The sequence below is a fragment of the Pristiophorus japonicus genome, chromosome 3, assembly GCF_044704955.1.
Source record: "Pristiophorus japonicus isolate sPriJap1 chromosome 3, sPriJap1.hap1, whole genome shotgun sequence".
In the NCBI taxonomy this organism is placed as follows: domain Eukaryota; kingdom Metazoa; phylum Chordata; class Chondrichthyes; family Pristiophoridae; genus Pristiophorus; species Pristiophorus japonicus.
Genome location: NC_091979.1, coordinates 302423262 through 302436698, shown reverse-complemented (window position 1 = coordinate 302436698; position 13437 = coordinate 302423262). Strand labels below are relative to the sequence as shown.

Genomic DNA, 13437 nt, shown 5'->3' with positions numbered 1-13437 from the left:
AGATATCACTATAAGGATAATCCAAATGGAATTAATGTACAGTGTAAAATCTGACAAATACATAAAAGTAAAAGGTTTTTCACAGTGCTAACATTCTAATTCGCATTTGATATGGCAGAATGATTTTTATTGAAAGTGGTTCTGTAAGATAATCAGATTTCATAAGAACATAAGAATTAGGAACAGGAGTAGGCCATCTAGCCCCTCGAGCCTGCTCCGCCATTCAACAAGATCATGGCTGATCTGGCCGAGGACTCAGCTCCACTTACCCGCCCGCTCCCCATAACCCTTAATTCCTTTATTGGTTAAAAATCTATCTATCTATCATTCAATGAGCTAGCCTCAACTGCTTCCTTGGACAGAGAATTCAACAGATTCACAACCCTCTGGGAGAAGAAATTCCTTCTCAACTCAGTTTTAAATTGGCTCCCCCGTATTTTGAGGCTGTGCCCCCTAGTTCTAGTCTCCCCGACCAGTGGAAACAACCTCTCTGCCTCTATCTTGTCTATCCCTTTCATTATTTTAAATGTTTCTATAAGATCACCCCTCATCCTTCTGAACTCCAACGAGTAAAGAACCAGTCTACTCAATCTATCATCATAAGGTAACCCTCTCATCTCCGGAATCAGCCTCGTGAATCGTCTCTGTACCCCCTCCAAAACTAGTATATCCTTCCTTAAGTAAGGTGACCAAAACTGCACGCAGTACTCCAGGTGCGGCCTCACCAATACCCTATACAGTAGCAGCAGGACCTCCCTGCTTTTGTACTCCATCCCCCTCGCAATGAAGACCAACATTCCATTTGCCTTCCTGATTACCTGCTGCACCTGCAAACTAACTTTTTGGGATTCATGCACAAGGACCCCCAGGTCCCTCTGCACCGCACCATGTTGTAATTTCTCCCCATTCAAATAATATTTCCTTTTACTGTTTTTTTTCCAAGGTGGATAACCTCACATTTTCTGACATTGTATTCCATCTGCCAAACCTTAGCCCTTTCGCTTAACCTATCTAAATCTCTTTGCAGCCTCTCTGTGTCCTCTACACAACCCGCTTTCCCCCGAATCTGTGTGTTATCTGCAAATTTTGTTACACTACACTCTGTCCCCTCTTCCAGGTCATCTATGTATATTGTAAACAGTTGTGGTCCCAGCACCGATCCCTGTGGCACACCACTAACCACCGATTTCCAACCCGAAAAGGACCCATTTATCCCGACTCTGCTTTCTGTTAGCCAGCCAATTCTCTATCCATGCTAATACATTTCCTCTGACTCCACGTACCTTTATCTTCCGCAGTAACAATCTTCCTTGTTGCCCAATCTGCCCCATTTATAATAGCATTGGAACATATCTGAAGCTACTCATATACTGTATCCCAAAATGTTAGCACATATACCAGTTACAGCGAAGTTGCAAATGCAACTTTCCAGACTTTACCCAATGTAGAAAGATCCACACAGGGTAGAAATGCCAAAAGTGCATCTACTGGCAGCACCAGGCAAAACCATGCCTCTCGGAACTCCTACATGACAAGCGAGCCCCAGATGGGCAGAGGAAACATTTCAAGGACACCCTCAAGGCCTCTTTGATAAAGTGCAACATCCCCAGTGGCACCTGGGGAATCCCTGGCCCAAAACCACCCTAAGTGGAGGAAAAGCATCTGGGAGGGCGCTGAGCACTTCGAATCTCGTCGCCAAGAGCATGCAGAAAACAAGTGCAGACAGCAGAAGGAGCTGCGGCAAACCAGACTCCCCACCCACCCTTTCCTTCAACGACTGTCTGTCCCACCTGTGACAGAAACTGTAATTCCCATAGTGGACTGTTCAGTCACCTGAGAATTCACTTTTAGAATGGAAGCAAGTCTTCCTCGATTTCCAGAGTGCCTATGATGCCTCCAATGGTACGGGCATCACTTTGTTTATTTTATTGTGTAGCCACCAGCAGTGTGCTTGCCTTTGGAGGTATTCCAATAAAGTAAATGGACTATAAATATTAGCTCCACAAAGCAAGCTACATTGCTTAGAATTAAGGTTACAATATGTTGCTGGGTGTACACTATATGCCACCAAATCATGGGAAGGAGATCGATGAGCAAATTTCTTGATCAGTATGTTTCCAGCCCAACAAGGAAGGAAGCAGTGCTAGATCTAGTTTTGGTGAATGAAGTGGGGCAAGTGGAGCATGTTTCAATGGTAGAGCATTTGTGAAACAGTGATTACAATATTAAGTTTAGAGCAGTTATAGAAAAAGACAATGATAAATCAAATGCAAAAATATTCAACTTTTGGAGGACTAATTTCAGTGAGTTTGAAAGGGCTCTGGCCCAGGTGGATTGGAATCAAAGATTGGCAGGTAAAATAGGAAATGAGCAATGGAAGGTCTTCAAAGAGGAGATAGTTCGGATACACACTAGACACATTCCCACAAGGACATTTAAAGCTAGAGCTCCCTGGATGATTAAAGATATAGGGGCTGAAATTGCCCCTTTCTATAAGGCCCGTGGCTGCCTGAAAGTGGCTGCCATGGGTCAGTGCAGACTGGCCGCTGAGTCACCGCCATTTTGAACATTGCCCTCCTTCAGTTTTTGAGTGGTGTCGGGGACCACCCCACCCATTTTCCTGCGATCACGCGCCGACCCCTTTCCGAAATTGCCACATGAGAAATTGCCCCTTTTGAAAATTGCCCTTTCTGTGGCTGGGCGGCGTGGCCACCCTTAAGGGAGAGGTGACACTGCTGGCAACTCCATTTTATTTTTCATTGTCGGCTGATTGCCAGGTCGGGCTGACAATTATGTCCTCGGGTTCGACCGGGCTGCTAACAGGCAGCCTGGCATCCCCTCTTGGGTGCCAGGCTGCTGGCCCGGCCGAATCCCTCTTTGGTGGCCCAGTGTTCGCCACTAAAGTGGTTGCAGAGTTCACAGCGGCCCTCCCCTATAACTGAAGGAGAGGGACGTTGTGACGCACCAGCGCGATTAAGTCATCAGCGCAGCGGCGATGACTTGGGAGTGTCAACCACTCCGACCCGCTCCACTTCCGCCCTGCTAGTGGCGACTATTCCGACCCGACCTCACTCCCGCCCCGATGATGAGACCCAAAAAAAGCCACAATCACCTGAATTTCTCCAGATTGTCTGCCTGCATTGGGGCGGATGGAATACTGGGAAAACGGTAGGTGCAACTTGTTTCGGGCGCTCGGCAATTTCGGCCCCATAGAGATTAAAATGAAACAGGAAAAGGAAACTTATGATAAATGTCGGGTTCATAATTGAGTAGAGAATCAAGCTAAGTACAAAAAGTAAAGGGAGAACTTAAAAAGGAAGTAAGAGGGGCAAAGAGAATAGATTCGCGGGTAACATAAAAGAGAACCCAAAAGTCTGTTGTAAGCATATAAATAGTTAAAGGGAAGTCAAAGGAAGGGTGGGTCTGATTAGGGACCAAAAAGGAGATCTCCTTAAGGAGGCAGAGGGCATGGCTGAGGTATCAAATGAGTATTTTCCATTTGTCTTCACGAAAGATGCTGCTGCTAAATGTCACAGTAAAGAAATTAGACAGGATAAAAGAATAGATAAAGTGAACTTAAAAGGTTGTCAGTCCTCCAAGTAGAAAAGTCACCCAGTCCGGATGGTATGCATCTTCGGTTGCTGAGGGAAATAAGGGTGGAAATTACAGAGGTTCTGCCGATAATCTTCCAATCCGCCTTAGATATGGGAGTGATGAGAGAGGACTGGAGGACAGCAAATGTTACACCTGAGAGAGACAATCCTGGCAATTACAGACCAATCAGGCCAACGTCGATGGTGGGGAAACTTTGGGAGACATTAATCCAAGAAAAAAATTAATTGGCACTTAGAATAATATGGGTTAATTAATTAAAGCCAGCACGGATTTGTTGAAGGCAAATCATGTTTGACTAACTTGATTGTCATGGCCCTGACGGAAACTTGGCTGAGGGGTGATGACACCTTACCCTTAAATGAAGCCTCCTGGCTTGGCGACACCTTCCACCACTTGCCCCGCCCAGATCACCGTGGTGATGATGTGGCTCATCACCAAATCACACCTACTCCTCCTGCACCTTCTCCTCCTTTAAGCATCTCACCTTATTTCACCCCTTTCACCTCATTTTAAAATTCTCGTTCTCTACTGCCCACGCCAAGATATCCTCACTGCTTCCTTCCCTCAGCTTCCGCACCAAGCGACTTCTTATCCTCGGTGATTGCAACCTCCATCTCAAATCATTATGCTCTCTCGCCTCGGAGTTCACTAGCCGCCTATCCTCCCATAATCTCTCCCTCCATGTAAACTCCCCAACCCATATTCACGGCCACCCCCTCGATCCTGCCATCTCTGGTCAATCCCATCGTGTCAATCGCAGATAAGGCCATCTCTGACCACTTCCTCCTCCCCCCACCCCACCCTACTTCCTTCTGTGCTCGCCCCTGGAAAAAACTCTCTCCAAACTGCACTTCTGAAATCCCAACTGTCCAGCCTTTGGACCTCCATACACCACAGCATTTCTGTAACTACCGATCTGCTCAACCACATCCTCACCACCACTTTTGATGCCCTAATCAATATTAAAACAATTACTCTCTCTCACCCTGGCCATTCCCCCTGGTATGGCCCTCACCGCCACTCCCTTAAGAACACAGGATGCAAACTTGAACGGATATGGCGGACAACTGGTTTAGCCATTCACCACCAGATCTGGCTGGACCACATTATCTGGTCTTGCTCTTGTCTGACAAAATTGTTCACTATTCCAGAATCATTCTGGAATGCAAAGATAAAAACGCGCATTATTTCTACTGCTACCCACGTCTTAAACCCCACTCCCCTCCTTCACCTCCGACAACAAGTGAGGAGCTCATGGACTTCTTTGTGTCTAAGATTAAGACCATCAGTTCAGCTGCCTCTGCCACTTCCCCTCCTTCCCCTAACCCAGATGGCCAAACCTCCTCCAAGGCTTTCTCCCAGCCCTAGCCCTCAACTTGCATCTTTTTCCAGTTCTCTCCGATCTCTCCTCAGGACCTCTCTGTGCTCATCTTGTCCGTGACACCCACTTCATGCTCCCCTGACTCTATTCCCACTAAACTGCTGACCACCCAACTTCCTTTTCTGGCTCCCATGTTAGCTGACATTGTTAACGGTTCTCTCTTCTCAGGTACCGTCCCCCTCTCCCTCAAATCTGCCGTCATCACCCCTCCGCTCAAAAATCTAACCCTTGACCCCTCCCATCCTTGCAAACTATGGCCCCATCTCCAACCTCCCTTTCCCTCTCCAAAGTCCTTGAACGCATTGTTGCCTCCCAAATCCGTGCCCATCTGTCCCACAATGAATCCCTTCTCTCAGGTTTCCATCCCTGCCACAGCACAGAAACAGCTTTAAAAATCACAAATGACATCCTTTGTGGCTGTGACAAAGGTAAACTATCCCTCCTCATCCTTCTTGACTTGCTGCAGCCTTCGACATGGTTGACCACTCCATCCTCCTGCAACACTTTTCCACCGAAGACCAGCGGGGCGGGACTACACTCGCTTGGTTCCATTCTTATCTATCTAATCGTAGCCTTAATCACCTGCAATGGCTACTCTTCACACTCCCACATTGTTACCTCTGGTGTCTGCCAAGGATCTATCCTTGGCCCCCTCATATTGCTCTTCTGAACTGAAATCATCTCAGAGGACAAATACACCAATCACTAACAGTTGTGCCACAGGTTGGCAAGGCCATAAAAAAAAAGCAAACCAAGCACTAGGGTTTATTTCTAGAGGGATAGAATTGAAAAGTAGGGAAGTTATGCTAAACCTGTATCAAACCTTGGTTAGACCACACTTTGAGTACTGCGTGCAGTTCTGGTCGCCATATTATAAAAAGGACATAGAGGCACTGGAGAGGGTGCAGAGAAGATTTACAAGGATGATACCAGAAATGCAAGGGTATACATATCAGGAAAGGATGAAAAGGCAGAGTCTCCTTTCCCTTGAAAAAAGAAGGGGTGACCTATTAGAGGTCTTTAAAATTATGAAAAGTTTTGATAGAGTGGATGAGAGAGTGTTTCCACTTGTGGGGAAGAGCATAACTACAGTCTATCAATATAAGATAGTCACCAAGAAATCCAATAGGGAATTCAGAAGAAACTTCTTTACCCAAAGAGTGGTGGGAATGTGGTACTTGCTACCACAGGGAGTGGTTGAGGCGAATATAACAGATGCATTTAAGGGGAGGCTGGACAAGCATATGAGGGAGAAGGGAATAAAGGATTACGCTGATAGATTTAGATGAGGAAAGGCAGGAGGCGGCTCGAGTGGCATGGACTGGTTCGGCCAAATGGCCCGTTTCTGTGCCGTATATCCTATGTAATCCTCTGAATACACAGCACCAGTTTCCACTCGCCACCACTTCTGTTGATCCCTCCATGGTCTCTAAATTGTCAGACTGCTTGTCCGACATCCAGTTCTGGACGAGCAGAAATTTTCTCCAATTGAATTGGGAAGACCGAAGCCATTATTTTCGATCCCTGACACAAACTCCGTTCCCTAGCCACAGACTCCATCCCTCTCCCGAACATCTATCTGAGGCTGAACTACACACTTCGCAACCTTGGTGTCATATTTAACCCTGAAATGAGTTTCTGACTGCATATCCGTGGCATAACGAACACCTCCTATTACCACCTCCATAACATCTCCCGTCTCTGCCCTTTCCTCAGCTCATCTGTTGATGAAACCCTCATCCATGCCTTTGTTACTTGACTATTCCAACACACTCCTGGCTGGCCTCCCATGTTCTACCCTACGTAAATTTGAGGTCATCTAAAACTCGGCTGTACTAACTCGCACCAAGTCACATTCATCCATCACCCCTGTGCTCGCTGACCTACATTGGCTCCTGATTAAGCAATGCCTTGATTTCAAAATTCTCATTCTTGTTATCAAATTCCTCCATGGTCTCACTCCACCTTATCTTTGTAATCTCCTCCGGCCCCGCAACCCCACAGAGATATCTGCGCTCTTCTAATTCTGCCCTCTTGAGCATCCCTGATTATAATCACTCAACCACTTATAATTATAATCTCTTCCCACTCCCTTATCGTAAGCTCTGGTGTCCCCCAAGGATCTGTCCTTGGCCCCCTCGTATTCCTCATCTATATGCTTCCCCTTGGAAATATCATCCGAAAACATGGAGTCAGTTTCCACATGTATGCTGACGATACCCAGCTCTACCTCTCCACCACTTCTCTCGACCCCTGCTTGGTATCTAAACTGTCAGATTGCTTTTCCGACTGGATGAGCAGAAATTTTCTCCAATTAAATATTAGGAAGACCGAAGCCATTTTCTTTGGTCCACGCCACAAACTGCGTTCCCTAACCACTGACTCCATCCCGCTCCCTAGCATCAATCTGAGGGTGAACAAGACTGTTCGCAACCTAGGCGTCATATTTGACCCTGAATGAGTTTCCAGCCACATATAGATACAAATGGGTATGATCTGATAGCCATCACAGAGACGTGGTTGCATGGTGACCAGGACTGTGAACTAAATATTCAGGGGATTTTGACAATTCAGAAGGACAGACAGAAAGGAAAAGGAGGTGGGGTAGCACTGTTAATAAAGGATGGGATCAGAAATGATATTGGCTCAGAGGATCAAGATGTTGAATCAGTTAGCGTGGCGATAAGGAATAATAAGGGGAAAAAGTCACTGGTGGACATAGTCGATAGGCCCCCTAACAGTAGCTGTACTGTTGGATGGAGTATAAATCAAGAAATAATGGATGCTTGTAAAAAAAAGGAATGGCAATAATCATGGGTGATTTTAACCTTCATATTGATTGGACAAAGCAAATTGGCCAGGGTAGCCTTGAGGAGGAGATCATTGAGTGTATCCTTGATAGTTTCCTTGAACAGTACGTTGCGGAACCAAGGGAGCAGGCTATCTTAGATCTAGTACTGTGTAATGAGACAGGATTAATAAATGATCGCTTAGTAAAAGATCCTCTAGGATTGAGTGACCATAATATAGTTGAATTTCAAATTCAGATGGAGGTTGAGAAAGTTGGTTCACAAACCAGTGTCCTAAGCTTAAATAAAAGGTATGAGGGCAGAGTTGGCTAAAGTGAACTGGGAAAATAGACCAAAGTATGGGATGGCTGATGAGCAATGGCAGACATTTAAGGAGATATTTCATAACTCGCAACAAAAACATATCCCAATGAGAAGGGAAAACTAAGAAATGGGATAGCCATCCGTGGCCAACTAATTGGGAGGCCAGAGGGTTGGGAAATTTTTAAAAGCCAGCAGAGAACGACTAAAAGTATGATTAAGCGGGAAGACAGATTATAAAAGTAAACTAGCACAAAATATAAAAACAGATAGTAAGAGTTTCTACAGGTACTTAAAAAGGAAAAGCGTGGCTAAAGTAAATGTTGGTCCCCTGGAGGATGAGACTGGGAAATTAATAATGGAGAACAGGGAAATGGCAGAGACGTTGAACAAATATTTTGTATCGATCTTCACGGTAGAACACATTAAAAACATCCCAATAGTGGATAATCAAGGGACTATAGGGAGGAAGGAACCTAATATAATCACTATCGCTACAGAAGTAGTACTAGGTAAAATAATGGGATTAAAGGTGGACAAGTCCCCTGGACCTGATGCCTTACATCCTAAGGTCTTAAAAGTGGCTGCAGAGATAGTGGATGCATTGGTTGTAATCTACCAAAATTCCCTGGATTGTGGGGCGGTCCCAGTAAAATCGCAAATGTAACACCCCTATTTAAAAAGAGGAGGCAGACAAAAAGCAGGATACATCTGTCATTGGAAAAGTGCTGGAGTCTATTATTAAGGAAGCAGTAGCAGGACATTTGGAAAAGCATGATTCAATCAAGCAGAGTCAGCATGGTTTTATGAAAGGGAAATCATGTTTGACAAATTTGCTGGCGTTCTTTAAGGATGTAACGAGCAGGGTGGATAAAGGGGAACCAGTGGATGTGGTGTGTTTGGATTTCCAGGAAGGCATTCGATAAGGTGCCACATAAGAGGTTAGTGCATAAACTAAAACCTCAATAGAGCTGGTCGAGTGTGGTCAGTGCTTCGATGCTTGGGATGTTGGCCTGATCGAGAACACGGACGTTGGTGTGTCTGTCCTCCCAGGGGATTTGCAGGATCTTGCGGAGACATCATTGGTGGTATTTCTCCAGCGATTTGAGGTGCCGACTGCATATGGTCTCTGAGCCATACAGGGGGGCGGGTATCACTACTGCCCTGGTGGCAGATTTGAGGGCCTAATCTTCGAACACTCGCTTCCTCAGATGGCTGAAGGCTGCGCTCGCGCACTAGAGGTAGTGTTGAACGTCAACAACATCTTCGCCGAGGCATACGAAAGCATGGGATTACACTAAACATCCGTAAGAAAAAGATCCTCCACGAACCTGATCCCGCCACACAGCACTGCCCCCCAGTCATCAAGATCCACGGCCAGCCCTGGACAAAATGGACCACTTTCCATACCTTGGGAGCCTATTATCAGCAAAGGGCAGACATCGACGATGAGGTTCAACACTGCCTCCAGTGCGCCAGCGCAGCCTCCAGCCGCCTGAGGAAAAGAGTGTTCGATTCCATCGATGTCCCTGAGGAAGAGTGGCAGACAGACTCTGGAAAAGCGCTTCCTGATTTCACTCCTGAATTCCCTGGTTCTCATTTTTCGATTATGCCCCCTTGTTCTGGATTCCCCTACCAGTGGAAATAGTTCCTCTGCATCTGCGTTATCGAATCCTTTTATCATTTTAAACACCTCGATAGATCACTTTTCAACCATCTAAACTTGAGAATACATATGAAATTTATGCAACCCATCTTCATAATTTAACCCTTTAACTCCCATATCATTCTGGTAATTCTGCACACTACCCCTTCCAAGGCCAATATATCCTTCCTGAGGTGTGGTGTGGTGTGCAAAACTGATAGTTACTTGAGATGGAGTCTGACAGACTGCACAACTGAAACATAACTTCCTCACTTTTTATATTCGAAAAAGATCAACATTCCTTTTTGTAGCTGGACACTAGCTTTTACTGATGTGTATCTGGACACCCAATTCCATTTGCTCCTCCACAGCATCGAGTCTCTCAGCAAACCCCATACTTCCCCACACTGAACTCCATCTGTAACAGTTTTGCCCACTCACTTAATCTGCCCCTTTGTAACTTTCTGTTCCCTTGTGTAGATGGGAACAGGAAGTTCCTTGGGAACACTACTGGCCAAAAGAGTACATTCCCTTTATCCCTACACGCTGTCTCCTACCTCCCAAACAATTAGCAACCCACGTCATAATGTTACCTCCAATTCCAGGCGCTTTTATTTTTGCTACTCTCATGCCGAGCCATATCAAATCAAATCGGGAAAAGGGGAGAAGAAAGCCGAATTGCTTTCTAGCTACTCAGACATGGATACTATACCTGCACCATCACTGAGCCAGACAGACCAGGAAGGGCCCAGGTTTGACTATACGTCTTTGCTGAATTAGCTGATTCCTGCTGTGTTGTGTTAAATTATGAGGGCTGCAATGGGCTTCAGTGCCCCTAGGCTAGGGAGTGAACAAAGTCAGCTAGGGTCCAAACTCCTGATCTTCCTCCAGTGACCCATTCTGACAGCATGCATGAGTGAGCACTGGGAGAAAATTAGGCTTGGCTGCAATCAACTCCAGGGTGAAGAAGGCTACTTGACACTTACTGACCCAGCTCGGACATAAAAAATGAGAACTTGGGGCTACTGACACTACGGAGCCACACTTATCTTAAGAGGAATGTGGCGAAAATTGGGGAAATCCTCCAAAAGTGTAAAAAAATTCTACAGGCTAGATTTCCATAAATTTGAAAAGCTTAAAGTCCCTTCAATGTATTCTATCAAAACCATTTAATTTTAGTGCCTCACTCTGTCATTCAGTTCAACACAAAGCAAATCAATAACCTTTTGCTTCTCTACTGCAGTGGACAGGTAGCCAGTAAGAATACATCCACCCACCAGAAGGTGGAGAGTCAAACATTCAATGCTCTGAGACATATCTTGAGTGAGTCTGTCTCAAGGCTAGATTCAGCTGATTCCTCAGACAATGAAAAACCCCGGCCTCCTCCCCACAACCCTCAATGGCACCACAATCAACATCTTAGGGAGTCACCATTCCCAAGAAACTTAACTAGGTAAGTCACATCAACACTGTGGCTACAAGAGCAGGGCAGAAGCTGGATATTTTGCAATGAGTGACTCACTTGCTGATCCCTCAAAGCCTCTCCAACTGATACAAGGCTCAAGTCAGAATATTCACTACTCGTCTGGATGGGCACAGCTTCAACAATACTTAAGTTCGACACCATCCAGGCCTACCTGATCAGCATCCCTGCCAATGGACACAACATCCACCTTCTCCACCATCAGTGTACTGTGCTTGCAATATGTACCATCTCCGCCCCAAGCTCACTCAAGACAGTAGCTCCTTGCCTTGCAATCTCTACCAAAAACAAGAGTAACAGTATCATGGGAACACCATCACCTTCAGATTCACCTGCAAGTTGCACACTGTTCTGACATCACCACTCCATTATGAAAGTTCTTAGCACTATCACCACAGGGCACCGTCACCACAAGGACTGCAGCAGATCAAGAAGGCAGCCCACCACAACTGTCGCAGGAGATATGCAATAAAATGTAGCCTTGCCAGTATCACCCACATTCCATGAACAAAGAAAAATGGAAGTCAGCATCAGCCGATTGCCTTTGATGCCTGGGAAGAACCTCCTGCAGTTTTCATTAGTTTACAACCAGGAATCAGCCAAAAGAAAAGTTGGATGAGAAACAGAACTAATTAAGTAGTGTCAGTCGTGGCTCAATTGGTAGCACTCTCGCCTCTGTCAGAAGATTGTGGTTTGAAGTCCCACATCAGACACTAAAGCACGAAAGCACAAAATCTACACTGACACTCTAGTGCAGTACTGATGGGGTTCTACACTGTTGGAGGTGCCATCTTTCGGATGAGACATTAAACTGAGGCCCAGTCTGCTTTCTCAGGTGAACGTAAACTATCCCACAACACTATTTTGAAGAGCAGGGGAGTTATCCCGGTGTCCTGGTCAATATTTATCCCTCAATCAACATCACTAAAACTGATTATCTGGTCAATATCACATTGCTTTTTGTGGAAGATTGCTGTGCGTAAATTAGCTACCGCGTTTCCTACATTACATCAGTGACCACAATTCAAAAAGTGCTTCATTGGCTGTCAATCATAGGCAGTCCCTCAAAATCGAGGAAGATTCGCTTCCATTCTAAAAGTGAGTTCTTAGGTGACTGAACAGTTCAATACAGCAATTACAGTCTCTGTCACAGGTGGGACAGACAGTTGTTGAAGGAAAGGGTGGGTGGGACTGGTTTGCCACACGCTCCTTCTGCCGTCTATGCTCGCTTTCTGCACGCTCTCAGCTTTGGGACCTCCAGTGGTCGTGAAAGATGCAATATAAATGCAAATAATTAGCAGAAATGGGCTAAAGCTAAAAAGGAGGAAGGTTCATAGACAGTTTAGCTTTAACTACTTAATGCAGAGTGGGGAATGTGTGGAATGCACTGTCCAGTGTGGAAAAATGAAGGAAGAATTGGATAGTTATTTGAGGAAGTGGGTGATAGGAGGGTTTTGTTTTTGGGACTGGCCAGATAGACTGAAGTCTTTTTAGATCCTGTAGTTTTCTACATTGTTATACAAAGGCAAATGTGTGGAGCGATGAGGCTGTGTTTTCCATTGGGGCGTGGTCCCTGCAGCGTGGAGGCCCCAACCTGCGTGAGAACACCAGCGGCAGGTCGGGGCCATAAAAGGAGCGGCGGCCTAGGAGCAGCGTGGAGGCATACTACTCCAGGGAGCAGTGCGAGTTGGTGCAGGAGGGCAACGGCAGCGAGGAATGATGTCACCAAGGTCCAGGCCGGTGATTGGAGCGTGGGCAGATACAGCAGGAGCGGCGAGGTCGTGGCGAAAGAGCAGCGAGAGACTGTGGAAGAATGTGATCGGGGCCCAGGGGAGGCGTGAGTTTGGGGCCAGGGGCAGCATGGGCCAGCCCACACTGCGATACGTGTGTGCAATAGGTCCATGCAGCAGAGCTGGTCTCCAGTCGCCTTGGCTAATCCTTGCCACTGGATCAAGACCTAGCTCTATCAAGCCCATGTGGTGACTGGTGTGCAACGGCCACCACATATTAAAAAAATCCACGCACAGGCATCTTCCACCCTTCATAAGAACATAAGAATTTGGAACAGGAGTAGGCCATCTAGCCCCTCGAGCCTGCTCCACCATTCAATAAGATCATGGCTGATCTGGCCGTGGACTCAGTTCCACTTACCCGCCCGCTCCCCATAACCCTTATTGATTAAAAATCTATCTATCTGTGACTT

The 13437-nt window shown here is 46.1% G+C and overlaps 1 protein-coding gene across 6 annotated transcripts in view; it reads right to left on the bottom strand.

Moving 5' to 3' along the window:
- jmjd1cb (jumonji domain containing 1Cb) overlaps positions 1–13437 on the bottom strand; it is a 445070-nt gene that overhangs the window by 34477 nt on the left and 397156 nt on the right. The gene's annotated exons all lie outside the window — the stretch shown is intronic.